The sequence below is a fragment of the Bombus pyrosoma genome, linkage group LG18 (genome assembly GCF_014825855.1).
Source record: "Bombus pyrosoma isolate SC7728 linkage group LG18, ASM1482585v1, whole genome shotgun sequence".
NCBI classification, from domain to species: domain Eukaryota; kingdom Metazoa; phylum Arthropoda; class Insecta; order Hymenoptera; family Apidae; genus Bombus; species Bombus pyrosoma.
The window spans coordinates 2,544,699-2,562,122 of NC_057787.1; the positions used below are offsets into that span (position 1 = coordinate 2,544,699).

General features: G+C 35.8%; 1 protein-coding gene across 8 annotated transcripts in view; it reads right to left on the reverse strand.

The window, feature by feature from the left end:
• LOC122577230 (tyrosine-protein kinase Btk29A) overlaps positions 1-17,424 on the reverse strand; it is a 271,717-nt gene that overhangs the window by 134,536 nt on the left and 119,757 nt on the right. Inside the window, exons 1-2 of one of the 8 annotated variants that reach the window (XM_043748388.1) lie at positions 5,556-5,709; positions 3,791-3,987 (exon numbers count right to left, since the gene is read on the reverse strand). The exons of 5 other annotated variants lie outside the window; for them this stretch is intronic. The gene's annotated coding sequence lies outside the window, so the exon portion shown is untranslated. Of the gene's footprint in view, positions 1-3,790; positions 3,988-5,555; positions 5,710-17,424 lie in introns of those variants that run through there. 2 more of the 8 variants (XM_043748390.1, XM_043748389.1) reach the window with 2 other exon arrangements.

Here is a 17,424-nt window from a genome sequence, read left to right on the forward strand (position 1 = left end):
TGGGCTGCTTTGTCGAGTGGGAAATCCTCGTTTCATAGTTTCATTGTATTCACACATCCACCAAGATGGAATAATAAAATCTCTTTATATTGCTCCTGTAAAAAGGAATTTTTTTTACAAATACTCTCTAGTCTAAATGCAAAAAAACATTGTAGAAATATTCTAGATTTATGGGAAAAAATATCTGCTCATTTTTCACTGATTTAAATCTTGAAAATTCATCGCAGAAATATTCTAAACAAAGGAGAGAAATTCTCAATGATTTATATTCTGAAGAATCATTTTAGAAATATCTTCTTATTTATCAATGATCCAAGCCTCAAAGGATAATATGGTAGAAATATTTTAAACCAATGCAAAAAATTCTCAATGATTTATATTCTGAAGAATCATTTTAGAAATATCTTCTTATTTGTCAATGATCCAAGTCTCAAAGGATAATATAGTAGAAATATTCTAAGCCAATGCAAAAAATGCTCAGTGATTTACATTCTGAAGTATCATTTTGAAAATATCTTCTTATTTGTCAATGATCCAAGTCTCAAAGGATAATATGGTAGAAATATTCTAAACAAAGGAGAGAAATTCTCAATGATTTACATTCTGAAGAATCATTTTAGAAATATCTTCTTATTTGTCAATGATCCAAGTCTCAAAGGATAATATGGTAGAAATATTCTAAACCAACGAGGGAAATTTCCAATGATCCACATTTTAGAGAGCCATCTTGAAAATATTTTCATTCCATTTGTCACTGTCCCAAGTCTCGAATAATCGTAGAGATATTCTAAACCATCAAGAGAAATGCTCAATGATTAATATTCCGAAGAATCATTTTGCAAAGATTTTAAACGAACTCTTGAGTCAACGACGATTTTCCAGACAGAATATTTTAGGAAATATTGCGGACGAAGTAAATAAGAAACTACTCAGGACACGTCAAGTAAGAGCATCCCGGTGGAACGATATAAAATTCCCAGTGCAGCCAGGATTGATGATCCGGCAATATGTTCCGTTCCCCATGAAACACGAGGCCACTGTGTCCCACGAGCTACGTTTCCGGAGTAAGCGGTCGCCAGGATGAAACCTGGCCAGCAACGGCGGAGGCGTCAGGTGCGACGAACCGTTTTCAATAAGTTGCTCTGGACGTGCACCAGCCATCGATCCTCCAGATCACCGCTTCAGCGAACAGGATTGCTCTGTTTTCGGATTTTTATGACGATCACGGAAGAATTTTAAACGTGATCGAGCAGTGATGTTGGATACCAAATCAATTCAAGATTTTTGTCAGATCTTCATTATGAATGCACTAAGCATCTACGAGAACTTTTTGCAAATTTTACATGCGACACTTCAAGTTTGGATTAGATTTTTCAGTAACCTTTCATGTTAAATTGTGATCGTAGATTTCTGAGAATTTGCTAGTACTTTAAAAATTGGAATTTGATAGTCAAATCGATTGGAAATTTCGAAGAATCTTTTCTAAAAATTCTACAAGTTTATAATTTATGATTTATTAGGTTGGCAACTAAGTAATTGCGGATGCTCTCAATACCACCTAATGACAAAACCCGCAATCACTTAGTTGCCAACCCAATAGGTTAGGTTTGTCGACGGTCTCTTGTACCAAATTGATTGAAGATTTCTGACAATATTTTGATCGTTTATAAGGTGTGAATTTTTTTTATTTTTGTAATTTTTTAAAGTTTGTTTTTTAAATTATTTATTGGTCCTAATAAATTAATAAACTTGTGAAAATCAAGTGTTATGATAAAAAGTGAATACGACGTTCCTCGTTGCTATAATATTAGTGGAATAAATTGAAAGCAGACACATAATTGTATTCGCAAATATTTCTCAGCCATCCCCACATATATTTCTGAAACGATAGATACACTTTTATCGCGATCATCTTATCAAAGCTGTCAAAAATTCATGACTATCCACGTACGATTTATCGTCATAAACAAAGGTCGTAAATATAAAACGTTCTGCAAGAGAAGCCGATTGTACGTGGAAAGCGATAAACCATATTTCATATCGATAGTCGTTACGATACTTTGTGGATAGCCCTGCTGTAAAATTCGAAGGAAATTTAATACCAATTAAAACAAATGAGGAATTCACGATCGAATAATTCACCGAGTAATGAAATATTTTTTTTAATGCCAATTATCGATCGCTGTTGATACATACCAATGTATTGTCGAACGTAATTTGATACAGAAACATTGATCGAATATTATATCGTAGAATTTCTCCTGTTTCATATACATTCAACTTTAACAATCAAACGTAGCATCGTAACGAGAAACCTTGACAGGCAAAGTTGTTTTCCAATAAACAATACTATTATTTCATGTTGCTCGTAAAATTCAACACGTGACTAAATATACACACTAACATCGTAACACAAAATACGAGCAGGAATGGACGATAAAATAGTATCTAGACATTGTGACATTCTTTGCAACATTTGATTAACAATGTTCACTAGACTGTCAACTTCCTATTGTTGACCTCGTCGTCGTTGTTTAAATTAGAATGTACACATGAATTAGAATGTCCATATATTTATAACGTTTATATCTTATCGTGTTCGTTATTACTGTTATTTTACTTTATTACTATAGTATAATGTTGCATTGATAACAAACAATTTATTAACAACGATTTATTACGTACGATCGTTTTACAAAACAAACTGATCAATGGCGCATTTTATATACTTTCAGGTTTCATTATCCTGGCACACTATTCATGTTCAATACCGAAAAAAAACAGGTGACTCATTGCCACATCATGTAACATCATCTTCCTCTACGTTTCAATCTATTGGGTAGGCAACTAAGTGATTGCGGATTTTGTCATTAGGTGGTATTGACAAAAGCCGCAATCACTTAGTTGCCAACCCAATACGTGGCTTGACTACTACCCATACACCAAATAATATAATATAAGAAAGAATATATTCATATTGCTGGGATTAAAACGTATAGTTATAGCAAATCATAATTGTTTTTCTCATAAGCAAACAGTTTATGGAAGATCAAGGATAAAGTGAGATTTCATGATAAGAGATACGTATGAGCGAAGCGAATGCGAAACAATATGTTCCGGTTTCCACGAGAATCTTCCATCGAGTATGAACAGCCAGCTAAATTTCGTGATGGCTAACTTCAACAAACAGTATATATATATATATTAGTTTGCGAGACACAAAACAAGATGAAGTGTAAGTACGATCGTGAAGCAGGACGCGAGCAGAAACTGCTACATCCCAAACTACAATCTTCCGAAAGACCTATCAACTACAGCTTAGGTTTACATTTACTGTCAAGGATCCAGCGACAGTTGGCGAAATCGCAAATCCTTAGAAGGACACGCGGGAAACTAGGATTTAAGAAACGAAACACATGAAACATATTGGGTTGGCAACTAAGTGGTTGCGGATTTTGCCATTAGGTGGCATTAACAAAATCCGCAACCACTTAATTAAAAAAGGAATCGTTAAAATATTTCAATATTAAGTACTGATACGAAGCTTTGAGCAATAGTTTAGTATAAATAATTATTAAAGAATAGGAAGAAGTTGATGGCTATTGTAATATCATTGAGTTGGCAATTAAGTAGTTGCGGATTTTGCCATTAGGTGGCATTGATAAAATCCGCAATCACTTAGTTGCCAATACAATAATCCTCAGTACATTTTATGGCCCAAAAGTGGTAAAACTTTTCAATGCTACTCGCATGCGTAAGTTTAATTCTTACGATTCTTGATATTTCTCACATTTTTCTCTGTCGTTTTCTTGCAAATGAAAATCCTTTGAAAACAATAGGCGAGCGAAATATTTGAACAACGCTGTATATTCTTGGACTGTTAAAGGTCTGAGCAGATTGGAATGCAGTCGCTGGGTGCACACTGTATGTTGTCGGCAGACTGGTTGTAAGGAGAATAGTATTCCGATGTTAGGTAATGTGAAGTGACTGCAAATTGTATAGATCGATTGTTAGATTAAATTAAAATTTGTTCTTTATTTTTGAATTAATGTTAAATTAATTAATTTTGAATTATGATTGTTAGATTAATTAAAAGAGAATATATAAGACATTTGCGTGGATTAAGATACAATTGCTCTGCAATCAATTCCGAAATGTAATATACTTGTGATCCACAACCGACCACATTTATCAAATTCAAATGCTCATACCGACGATCAAAAACTCGAAAATTTCATTCACATCGAGAACTATTATCGCTAATATCGCTTCCACTATCCAAAGTTGCTAAATAATATATTTACAAATCTAAGTAAAATTGAACTAGTTTTGGTCTAGTTATTATTCGTTGACAACTAAGTGATTACGGATTTTGTCATTAGTTGGTATTGACAAAATCCGCAATCACTTAGTTGCCAATCCAATAGATTCACGTTCAATTCAAGATATTCATATTCGCGAGAAATGTTTACAATTCCAACGAAACGTAAGATGGGTTTAAATTTAACTAGACGAAAATCCCTAAACAACAGATTTCTAAACTGAATAATTTGCCAGGCATACATTCGGGCTAAGAATAATGTGAAGATGCTATCTTACGAAGTTCATGTTCCAAACGAAAATCCCTAGACAATAAACTCACGGAAATTCTGAAATAAACCGAAACTCTACTCAAGCTTCCAACTTCCACTCTGTACACCAAAATTCAAACTCTCCTTCCTGCGATTAAAATCCTTCGCATTGCTACTCGCACCAAGAGTCACTTTAAAGTATCTTGCTGCATCGGCCACACGGTGTAGCAAAATCCCTAAACGAGAAATTCCACGAATCTTTGGAAATAGTAAATGCAACGAACAGAACTACTATCCAAGCTGAGTGTCTCCCATCGCGTTCTTAAAGAAAGTGTCGATTAGCACTTTTGAACCACGTTTTATTAGAAATAGAATTCGAATTTAGTAAATTCTTAAGGATGATTAAAATACGATAAATGCCATCGACTAAACAATTTCCAATAACACGAATAACCCAGATTATCTGAAAAAAAGTGCGCAAACGCGACATGCGTATTCCCCAGAAATGAAACGTTATGATTAGACTAGGGATATTCGTGCAAGTTCATAATTTTTCGAATATGATAAAAAAAAAAGAAAAAAAATGGAATCAAGATAAAGAATTGTTTCACTTATTAATAGATTTTTAGGAAGTTTAAAAGTTGAAAATTGCACAGGACGCGGAAAATATGATAAAATATATAGAATGTCGAAAGTATAGCACTCTTTATAATACTCAATAAATAAAACAATTTTCTACCGAGATTCTAATTTTTAATTTATCTACTCTGCAAGATATAAATTTACGTAAAAATCTATTTGTTAAATGTTACTAATAGGAACTATACTTCCAATGTTTTATATATTTTTCTCTATGCATTTTTCTATCTCTGAATTGTTCTACAAATGCATAAAAATCCGCAGTTTGATTATAAATATTGCAGTATATTGTAGGAAAAAGATATATCAAATTCGCGTGTCAACGTGTTAATAGGGAAACTGCACCTCGAAAACGCAATTTTGCTTCGATTGTTCACCGTTTTACCGGTCACTGACGAACGCAACACACGGAACACGCGCAACATTCGCATTCACGCGCCGATGACCAGGTGTGCCGTGGCTCGCGGAGCTTCTCTGACTGAGAAGTCTACGAAGTTCCCTTCCCTGGCCAACGTGAATCGCCTGCTTCTTGGCCCCTTCTTCCATGCCTTTCTATTATGCCTTCTCTCGCTCATTTTCCACCGTGCCTTTTCTTCGCGCTCTCTGACAGCTTGTATTTTAACTGTAGCGGTTCTCAAGGTCCGCACACTTAGAAATCCGTGAATTGTAACGGACCGAAGGTCTTGGTCAGCTACTTATTGGTTTCGAAAAGAATTTTAACGCCCAGTGTACAGGTTAAATATATTGGATTTTTGGTGCTCCTTTGCTCAATGTTCTTATAATTAGAATTAATATTGTAATAAAAATTCTTACAATTTGAAAATTAATTAAATTACCATCTCGTAAGAATGAAAGAAACGAATTATCAGTATTGCGTGAAACAATCGTTTATATATTTTCAAATATGTAATTAAATATTATAGATTTGGCAGCAGTGGTGAATGTTGAATTTCACACGGGAAATTCGTTTCTATATATTTAAAAATTAAATTTATAAATATTATAATTATAATATTATCGTAAGAAAATTATTATTTTCATATAATAATAAAAATATAAATTTTAATTCACATCTTAATAACTAAATTTGTAAATAATATAATTATAATATTATCATAAGAAATATTTTTCATATAATAATAAAAATATAAATTTTAATTTATATTTTAATAACAATCACTTAGTTGCCAATCAATACTTTGAGGATTAAGGATAAAATGGCTACGTATGCTATCTTTTCGCAACTCTAACGTTTCACTTGGAGCAGAGAATTGAAATATTATACAAAATTACGCTTATAGAACTATTTATAGAATAGAACTATTTGAGTTAGAATTCTAAGATAGAAATCTCTCTTAATAAGTGTATAATACAACTAAAGGAAAAGGATATTTCTTTTAATACGAATCGTCGTAGGAATAGTTTCAACAAAAGGTAGAACATTTTGCGAATATTTAAAGCGATTAAAATACAAATGTTCTCGATATATGCACGCTTGTTGCAAATTCAATCCGTTTACGTTTTTCGATTCTCGTTTCCTCGTAACCACATCAACGCGTTAAACCGCATTCGCCCGATTACCATACGTACCAAACTTAATTACGGTTAATAATTAATAACTGAAAACGCAAATACATTAATCATCAATAACGCGACTGCATATAATAACGAATGCCAACCGTTGCTGCCATTGTTATTACTTCTGCATTATGGCAATTAACTTGAAAAGCAATTAGGTAATTATTCGTAAATTGCTTTCGTTTTGTCTTTTTCCTCGAAATTTTCCCTCTCGCTCGACCACGATATTTCGCAATAAATGTTACGCCGTGTTTCTAGCCATGTGTTCGAAACCAGTTAACACGGTTCACTTTGCCTGGTCTCACTGCTAACCTGTTCCATCCATTCAATATTTTGATTATACAAGTAGAAAGAAAATATTGTAAAATATATTTTCGGTGTCTTTTGCACAAAATACTGTCAACTAATAATAACAATGAATTTGTAGATTTGTAGAAACTGGATATTCTAGAATTCTATTGCAGAGACAATTTTTACAAATTCTTTGTGACTGAAAGGTTTCTACTGCTTTGTATGTCTAATTTTAGCCGCCATCTACGTAAACACGCTTCAAAAGCACATAGAATTCTAAATAAGACGTTACAAGTTAGTTACTACATACAAAATTATATTATATTATATTGTAGGATCTTTACTACAATTAGTTTATTTACAATAAATGGATTAAACAGATGTTGGTTAAACAGGAAACGATGGTTGTTTAACGTGAACTAATCACAATAACGTATTATAATTAAGACAACTAGATAGTTAATTTGCAACATTCGTCACCACCGATCCAACGTTCTCTCTCACGCAGGTCACACTCTCTCGACAACACTAGCAACACTATTTCCCTGACTCCTCGATTCACACTCTCTGGCTTCTCAACTCACACTGACTGCCAATTCGTCTTTGTCCTTAGCAACCCCTTGTTTTTTGTCTTAGCCCCACCACGCTCGTGTTCCACAACCGCTCGTGGCCAGGGTCACGTAGGCCTTTTCCGCGAAACTATTCGATCGAAGGACCGACGATACATTTTTGGGCCCGTCGGCACTTCGAATTTTCTCGCGACATTGTTTATAGTTCGCCCGATATCTCTTAGGTCTCTCGTCCACGATACTGTAATATTATATTATATATTAATATTATATACCGTTATAATATTATATTACGTTATACTGTCCGATCAATGGAAATTAATTCCGAATAGCACAGCTATCATATCCAACTCAATACGACCACAAAGCGTTACTATTATTAGGCAATTTCATAGATTAATTAATTGTATTAAATTAATATTATAAGACATTTTCTACAAATGCCTATAGCAAGACCTATTGCCATATAATACAAATTAATTAATCGAATAATATTTCCTGAATGTTTATCATCCATCGATACATAATAATAATATATATCGCAATATTTTATGTATTTTCTGCTACCTTTTCTTTATGATAATTCTTCTCATTTTCTAACCATTATCGAGCACAATTGATAACGAACAGAGAGCGTGGGTCACTGTAAGGACAAATTGCCACTATGGACGATAAATCACATAATATTGGTACGCCATAGAATGCGTTAACCCGGTTAAAGAACCGGAGGACGATCGTAAATATGGAACGATATTCGACGTATTTACGTTCATTTGAGAGATAGTTTAGATGCAACGACAACAAACGAGCGATTTCAGCGCACAGGTTGTTCACGCTGGTGTAGCTGCGGCCAGGCTAGCGGTAAGCTAAGAAATAACAGCGGTGGAGTTTACGGCCGATGCCGGATTCGTGGTAAATCTTTGATGACTTTGCGGCAAACACTGCCACGGCCAACTAATATTCCCGCTTCGTAATTTACGGCAGCGCGTAATATCTTCCATTATCGCGTTAATTAATCAGTCTTCAACGCGATACATAGAGCAGCCAACCATCTTTTGGTGTAAAAGAAATCTTTGCTTTGCGGATATAACGTACAATAAAACATCCTATAACACGGATGGCTAAAACGTGTAATATTTAAAAGATTGCAAAGATTGCAACTAAGTGATAGCGTATTTTAAATAAGGAAGAAAATTCAATATTTTTGCTTAAAAATATAACTTTATTCAATTAGATATTGTCCGTTTTTGTCGATCATCTTTTGCCATCTTTCAGGCAGAGTCGTAATTCCATGTTCATAAAACTCCTGATTTTTACCAACAAAAAACTGAATTAAATGTGATTTTACATCATCAGCGTCATTAAAAATTTTGCCATTTAAGGAGTTCTGCATGGAACGAAATAAATGGTAATCTGAAGGCACAAGGTCAGGGCTATATGGCGGATGTGACGACACATCCCAACCTAGTTCCAATAATTTTTGGCGAGTGAACAAAGATATGTGGGACTTTGCATTATCATGCTGGAAAACAACACTTTTACGATTTGCCAATTCTGGCCGCTTTTCTTGAACTGCATCGCTCAGTTTGGTGAGTCGTTGAGCGCACACGTTTGAATTAATCGTTTGGTTTCTTGGTAAAAGTTCAAAGTACAGAATTCCTTTCTAATCCCACCAAACTGACAGCATAATCTCTTTTTGGTGAATCTCAGCTTTTGGTGTCACCTGGGCTGGTTCATCTTGCATCACCCACGATCTTTTCCGATTAACGTTGTTACAAACTGTCCGCTTTTCGTCGCCAGTAATTAATCGTTTCAGAAATGGATCAATTCCGTTGCGTTTCAGAAGCGAATCGCAGATGCTAATGCGTTGCGTCAAATGAATTTCCTTAAGCTAATGAGGGACCCATAAATTGAGTTTCCTGACACAGCCAAGCTGTTTTAATTTTTTTTTAATGCATGTATGCTATACATTGAGCTTCACTGCAATCTCACACGTTGTGCTATGACGATCTGAATCGATAATGGCCTTGATATGGGTCTCATCAACTTCAACTGGACTGGTCAGATCGTTGAGCATTTTTCAGTGAAAAATCAGCAGAACGAAATTTGGCAAACCAATTTTCACACTGCCTCTCTTTCAAGGCTTCAGTCCTATATACGGCACATAACTTCTTGTGTGCCTGCCATGTGTTCTTACCTTTTCGGAAATAATACAATAAAATATGTCTGAAATGCGCGTCTTGTTCTTCCATTTTTTAATTGGGATAAAAAGGAAATTAAATAACTAATCGATACAATATTTTGCTAAATTAAAGGTGGAAGTCTAAACAACAAGTAGACAATATAGGTTAGGTTCGAACACGTTGACAAAACAAAAGAATGTGCTAAGCATAATGAACAGCATATGGACTCAAAAAGCATACTTAAAAAACAGACAATAGATCTTTTGTCTTTCCCTGACAAGTCTCCTAACATTTAAACGATTACAAAGCAGGGGATAACTTTAATAAATAAATATGACTGTAGCCTCGTTGATCGCAAACAGTCTTTGCATAGATTTGAAAGAAAAAAATACCCAAGAACTCGTGTTTCAGTTTAAGAAACGTTGGAAAATTGTTGAATAACTGGAAAACGGAAACTAGCTCTAGCCTGAGTCACGAACAGCATATGAAATTTCCAAAAAAGATGAAAAAATACCAAGTCGTGTCCTTTCATGAAGCTTCCCAACATTCTTACGATCATCTGCCCACTAAATCACGCACGGTATAGGTTTCAATGTAAAATACAAAAGATCTGGTGTCTCCTACCACGTAGATGTATTCAAATATTCCCAACGAATCTTCTGTGATTTACGTCAGGGCCCATAGATCCGGCAGATAGGTTGTTACGTAGGCAAAACGGCGACGAAAATTATTTTCAGAGCTGTTCCATATACGAGCGAGTCAGTGATTTAGCCTTCTGATACGTCGATCGCGTGACCTTCTTCTTGATCGGTGTCGGATTCCCCTTAAAAATGGAAGCAACGAAAACGCATTTTCCACAGGGACGGGAGAGCGCGCACGTCTTGTCGAGGATGGCGCATCGGAAACGGAGACACGGTTTCCCTTTATTTCTGCTCCGCGGTCATATGTCACGATAGAAATATCCCTCGTCGAGGAACACGGGCTGGATCTACGCGGCATACGTGCCGAGTATCGAGATCTCTTTCTTTGCTCGGCGACGCGGTCTGCGATTCTCTCTTTTATTGCGACAGCTTAGGTTTCGTTTAAGAAGAAATATGGGCTGCCGTGAATGGCTGAAACGAAACGATGTTACGCGCACGTCCCTTCGGTAAATCGTACGTTTATATCCGATTGTGTGTTGCACAGTCACTGCTGAACATTTTAAATCCACGATTAATTATATTAACACATTGCGTACGACGCTCTGCTCTCCAAAAGCATCTTGCAAACAATAGGTTGCATATATGCACATTTTAAATTTGCATTTGGTATTACATATTTTATTCAGTCTTCTTCTATGTCTAGCAGCATCGCTTAATTCAAGAATGTTGCTGCTATCACTGAATTCATTTTCTTTTGATGCATCAGATAAATTATTAAACAACGGTTTACTTTGACTTTCATTTTCTTTACATCTATGTGTCATTTTGCTACTTTTATAGAATTAACGCCTGTTTCATAAAATAATTTTTGTTATAAATTGTCAGATTGAAAATGTAAACGATTTTTAAAAAGCTGTTTCCTTACAAATTAAAACACGAACTTTGAAATAACAAAATGTACAACAATAAAACAAATTATAAGGTACGATAGACGATCGGCACAGATCTACCGATGTACTGGCTATACTAACTCATTGTGTTTACATGCTTGAAATATCAACATTTAGTTTTGCTAATTATTAGTCAGAAGAATGAGCAAGGTTTCATTACCCTGCTAACGTAACAAAAACATTTGTCTCTGGTTACTTAAGTCATCGATTCAGTCGAAAAAACATGAAAACAAGATATCTCAGGACCCGGCCACAACATTGTTAATATCCAAAGTGTTAGCATGTATTGAGATATGTGTAATTTTAGTAATCACACACATATATGAGTACGAGTGTGTGGCAGTATGTGCGTGCGCAGCGTCTCGTAAAACAGATGAATGCAACTTCCGTTGGTAGTGTGGTAAAGAAGATGGCGAGACAAAGAGAGCGCTGAGACGCGTGCAAATGTGTATCCACGAATATCTTGTAAATCACATATTAAATAAATTTGAAACTATTTTGACATCAATTCTAAGTGTAATGTAAATGTTGCTATACATTTATTTAATATCCACAATTCTCAACAATATGTAATATGTGTGTCCAAATATGCTGTATGTAGAGTGATTGCCTATGAACGCATATATGCGTTCTCACACAACCATTAAATTTAGGCTAAAAGTGGCGTTAAAGTGGCATGATAAGAAAGACGTATGGATGTTATCCACCTGACATTCTGATGATTTCGTTGAAAATTATTAAATTTTCAATTTAAAAGATATAATTTCAAACTTTGATATTGTTCATGCTATTATTGCTTAATAAATAAATGGTTATTAAGGCTTTTCAGGTCACTACATAATTTATTTTAGCTACAATCAATACATTTTGCAATGAAAATTCAATCTGCTCAACTTGCGCTCTTTCGTAAAAGATACGCAGCCCACGGTGTGCTTCTTTGCAAAGAGTGGGCCGTCTGTGGCCCACGCTTAACGTCGGACAACGCAGCGCTCGAAAGGCTAAAAATTTGGATTAATACGTGTCTTTATTTCACTTTCAATTATGTTATTAATAGAATTTACTTTCTGTAAAATCTTTTAGAATGTCGTATTTTACAGGCTGCAGTAAATATTGTATTTTTTCTTTCTTTCGTTCAAGTAGTTTTAATCTTCATGAAGACTATTTTGCCTTACATTACACGATGTATCACAGTATAGATTACAAATCGTAAATACATTCTATTGGTATTTTATATACCAATGATCTTTTGTACGCTAAAGCTATCCGAACAAATGAATAAACAACAAAAATTCATTGATTCTTTCACCCCTTTCGCCATTTATTATTTCCACGTGAAACTGGTCGAAAGATTTATACAACCCGGCGATACATTCGTTCTATTCTGACATTTACTAATATTTCACGTACTAATAATGTTTCATACGCCAAAGGTAGACGAACAAATGAATAAAAAAGAAAAATCAATCAGTCGTCGGCCTTTCATCCCTCTGGTCGTTTATTCACAAATGAAACTCGATGAAAAATTCAAACTATCCATCGATACTCATACATTCGCTACTCTGAGAACATACACTATGCTTCTCTAATAAATCATCTGCATTTTCAAAACTACCTCGTCAAACACGCATCTCCACCTATCAGCCGAAATTTCCATATATACTCGTCGATCCATAATTCCCCAGACTATTCCATATTCGTCGCTTCGAGGCGTAGAAATAGAACGAGCCAGGGAACAAGCAGAAATGCTTCATCGAGGAGATTGAATTTTTATGTCGCTTCGCGAATATCTGTCGCCACGTTTCTCCGCTAAAACTGCACCATTTTTTCCTCGTTGGCCGACGATGTTCGTCGATTATCTGCTAATGCACTCCACGATAGACTGAACGACCAGAAACTGGCATTCGTATCATCGACGTTTCATCCAAGTTTTCGACTAAACGCGTATCTTCAATGAAATCGTCCGACTGATTTTTTATTCACCAGCTTCGTCGCCCAAGTACTTTAGATGCGGCTGGCGGACCGTTGAGGAAAAATAGCGGAAACTTTTCCATTTTAGATGGGCCGCCGATAAAGGAAAGAGAGCTACGTTTGTATAATGGGACGTGTCTAGCCGACGATGGCTCGAGGACGAGACGCGTCTCCCTTCTCCGGATACTATCTTTGTCGTTCAAAATTATTCCATTATCTCTTCCATTTTGGTGTTTTTTTCTTTCTTCAGGTTTTTAAATTTACATATATACATATTGCAGACATATTTTTGATTGACACCAGTCCATCGAAGAAGGATAAAAATTTGTGAAATTACACGAAATTTTCAGAAGTGAAACGTTCATATCGAAATTCTAAATAACATATTCTTTCGTACATGTCGATCCCACAGCGTCATTTTACCTAAATTCAACTTTCTAATCATATACACTAGATACGTAGGCGATTATACACAAATATTACCAACTTTAGAAGATAAAAAGAACTGCGATGAAGAAACAGATGATGGAAAAATATTGGGTTGGCAACTAAGTGATTGCGCACTTTGTCACTAGGTGGTATTGACAAAAGCCGCAATCACTTAGTTGCCAACCTAATATATATGCAGATGCGAATGCTGGTACGTTTTTAAAAAGGTTTTGTTTATTTGTTCGAAGCACAGAGGTGGCTGTCTTCGTATATACAATATACAGACTGGAAAATAACGTTATAAGAAACTACTGAAAACAATTCACGAGAGACAACAAGAGAAATGGCCTTTCAAATGAACCTAACCTATTCTACTATTCCTTTCCTTCAAATTGCAAACGTAAAGGAAATGGACAAATGGATTTCGTCCGAGTTACTGATGCTATGAAAGCTCGGACGAATGAAGACAGCTACCTCTGTGTTTTTAAAGAAATAAGCAAAACCTCTTGTGAAAACATGCCAACGTTATTCAACTCGACGAGCAGTAGATCTCGTCAGAAGAAGCTGTGACGATGGTGCTACTCGTTCGTCGTTCCGACAACTACTTGAAATTTCAGCTCTAAAATACTCAATAGCAATTATTATTTAGAAAAGTTGATCTAAAAATTGTCAAAAATTTCCACGATCCCCGTGGAAAATCTCAGGAAACGTTCCGCTCGAGCGATCGGTTAGAGCGACACCCTCTTTCCGCTAATCTCACGATGGACAGCCTTCCGCGAAACAGTGCTATTGTTTCGACCAGGAAACGTCATCTATCGGCACGCCTTCGACTTCTGTTTCGTATCGCGTCCGATGTTTATTGTCCGCTCGAACGATCACCGCGTTGTCCGGTCGCACCCTCGTAAACAATTGCTCAGGCAGACTCAGTCGTTGAACATGGCCGCTAGCTGAACGTGGGACGCTTTACGCGGAAACACATCTACAGCCAGAGAGAATATAACTGGTCGCGACAGAGCTATCGTTGCAGAGAAATCGGTACGGATATTCAGCTGAGGAGAGCTCGTAAATATACCAAGTGGCTGACGAAAGTATTCGCTTACATATGCAAACTTGAATGGGCGAAATAATGTACATTAAAGTAATTTGCTTAGACAAGCAGATGTCAATAGAAAGATGGAAGTTTTAAGGTTATGTCAGTAAAATTTGAAAAGGATTCAACGACGTAGGTAGGAGTTGATACATTTGCTAGAAACACGCTTGTAAGTGATTGACAAAAGTATTTGAATGCTACATATATTATTAAAGTATTTAATATTAATATTTTGTTGCACCACCTTTAGCCATAGTGTGTCTCAATCGACGTTCCATACTGTAAACCAATGATTTTGTAGAACAACACTCAACGGAGTTCCATATTTCTATCATTTTATCTTTCAATATTTGCTTTGAGATTATCTGAATTTTATTTCATCTTTTTCCGATTTCAGCCCATAAATTTTCAATCGAATTTATGTCTGGACTTTGCGGTGGAGTAATTAACATGTGTGGTGTGTTATATACGATTCATTCTTTCAAAATTCTAGCAGTATGCTTAGGATCATTATCTTGTTGGAAGTGGAAATCTTCGAATAATCCTAATTTACGGGCACTTTCTTGAAGGTTATTTTTAAAAATATTTAAATACTTGTATTTATCAAGTATTCCGTCAATAAATATCAAATTTCCGGTGCCACTGGCAGCCATGCACCCCCACCGATCCACCTCCGTGTTTCACTGTTTGATGCAAACGTCGAATTTCCAATTAGCCATCCACCTTTTATTTATTTAGTGATAAAGCTAGAAAAATTTACCGAATATCCAGCTGAACAAATTCTGAAGTACAAATTAAATAATAATAAAAAAGATAATCGACCAGATATTTGATTACGCAAAGTGTCTTAAACGTTTTCTATAAATTGCGTGAAAAAATGAGAAAATTCTTTAATCAAAAATCAATGCAGTTGTTAAATTTTGCATGAACAAGAAGATTATCAAACTATTTCAAATCTTCTCACCACCACTTTAACGCATGATGATAATGAAACGCGTTAGAGCAATAAACACGCCCTCTTAAAACGTCCGTAAGGTAGCTCGATTTATCGCTTGTTTGCGCGCGAATATTTAAAGGACTGAGTTTTAATTATCTTGCACGAAAGTGGTCGAAACATTTTCTCTTCCAGGAATTTTTCGCCTATGACAAATACACCCATTAGTCTATCGAAATACCATATATTACACTTAAAATCCCGTTTTCACGGTATTTTACTTCAGAAACCTTGTTATTGGACGTGTTGAAACGTAACGCGTTCACAGGAAAAATTGATGTGCCGTTGAAGGTTTGAATATCGCGAGCCCCGTGAGAGGCTCGTCATTTTCAAGTAGAAATTTCACGCGATCGTGAAACGAAAGTAAATATCGTGCGTACGATACGGCCGATTTACGGCCGAACGTACGAGAACCAGATACACCGAACAGATTGTGCTATATTGATATATTCCGGTACAACAATCACGCGCGCGTTTACCAGATTCAAGTGAACGAGACGACAGTTGATTGCTGGTTTTGTTTCTTCTCGCGCTTTCTTGCTAAGCTGTTCACCTTGTAAAAACAGAATTGAACGTATTCTCGCTAGTATCTTGATTCGAAGTACTATGTTGATATAAAACAATTTGAGGTGGATAGGTCGTGCTACTGTGTCGCTGCTGTATAGGGATTTTTGTCTTCATCCGAGTTGCCTTCTTCTCATTTAGAAATCCCGAGTGCCGGGATTCGAACCTGGTGTCTGAAACGTTCGCAACCAACGACGCTAACCACTGCTCTACCGTCGTCCGGTCGAGGATGGGGTTTTCGTGTAGCAAGACACGGTGCAGAAACCGTTGGAAAGTTTTGTTGTCGAGTGCCGCTACAAATTCATTATTAAATAAATAAAATTATGATTATCCGCTTGAGTCGCTGGGGTGTTTGAAAAATGCCAAATCATATTTGTTATTTTTATGAAATACATTTATATTATTATATATGCGTATTGTTAGTTTATAAATATTTCAAGTTTTCTTCAATAAAAATTATTGGCAAGATAAAAATGAAATAGAAAATACAGTCGTTCGTATCGTTCAAATGTACTGGCATTTCTCCACAGAAAATGTAAAATCGCGCTGCTTGCGACTCAAACGGTTATACAATTCGATCAGAATCCCTCGATCAGTGTCCCTTTGAAGCGATCTTGTGCGCCATACGTGGCCACGGAAACGGCCCCCCAAGAGAATGCAAATACAATACATAATATTGGGTTGGCAACTAAGTGATTGCGGATTTTGCCATTGCCACCTAATGACAAAGTCCGCAATCACTTAGTTGCTAACCTATAATACATAATATTGGGTTGTCCGAAAAGTTTCTTTTGTTTTATGAGGAAATAATAGAAGCACAGCGTTTTTTGTTTTCTATTATTTTGTCGAATAACGTACGGTCGATTTTGTTTTGTTGAGATAAACACCGTGACATTTCACAGACTTGGTTTCGTGTTTGTGTGAAGCTGCACTGTTGTAAAGAACACATTTGCTAAA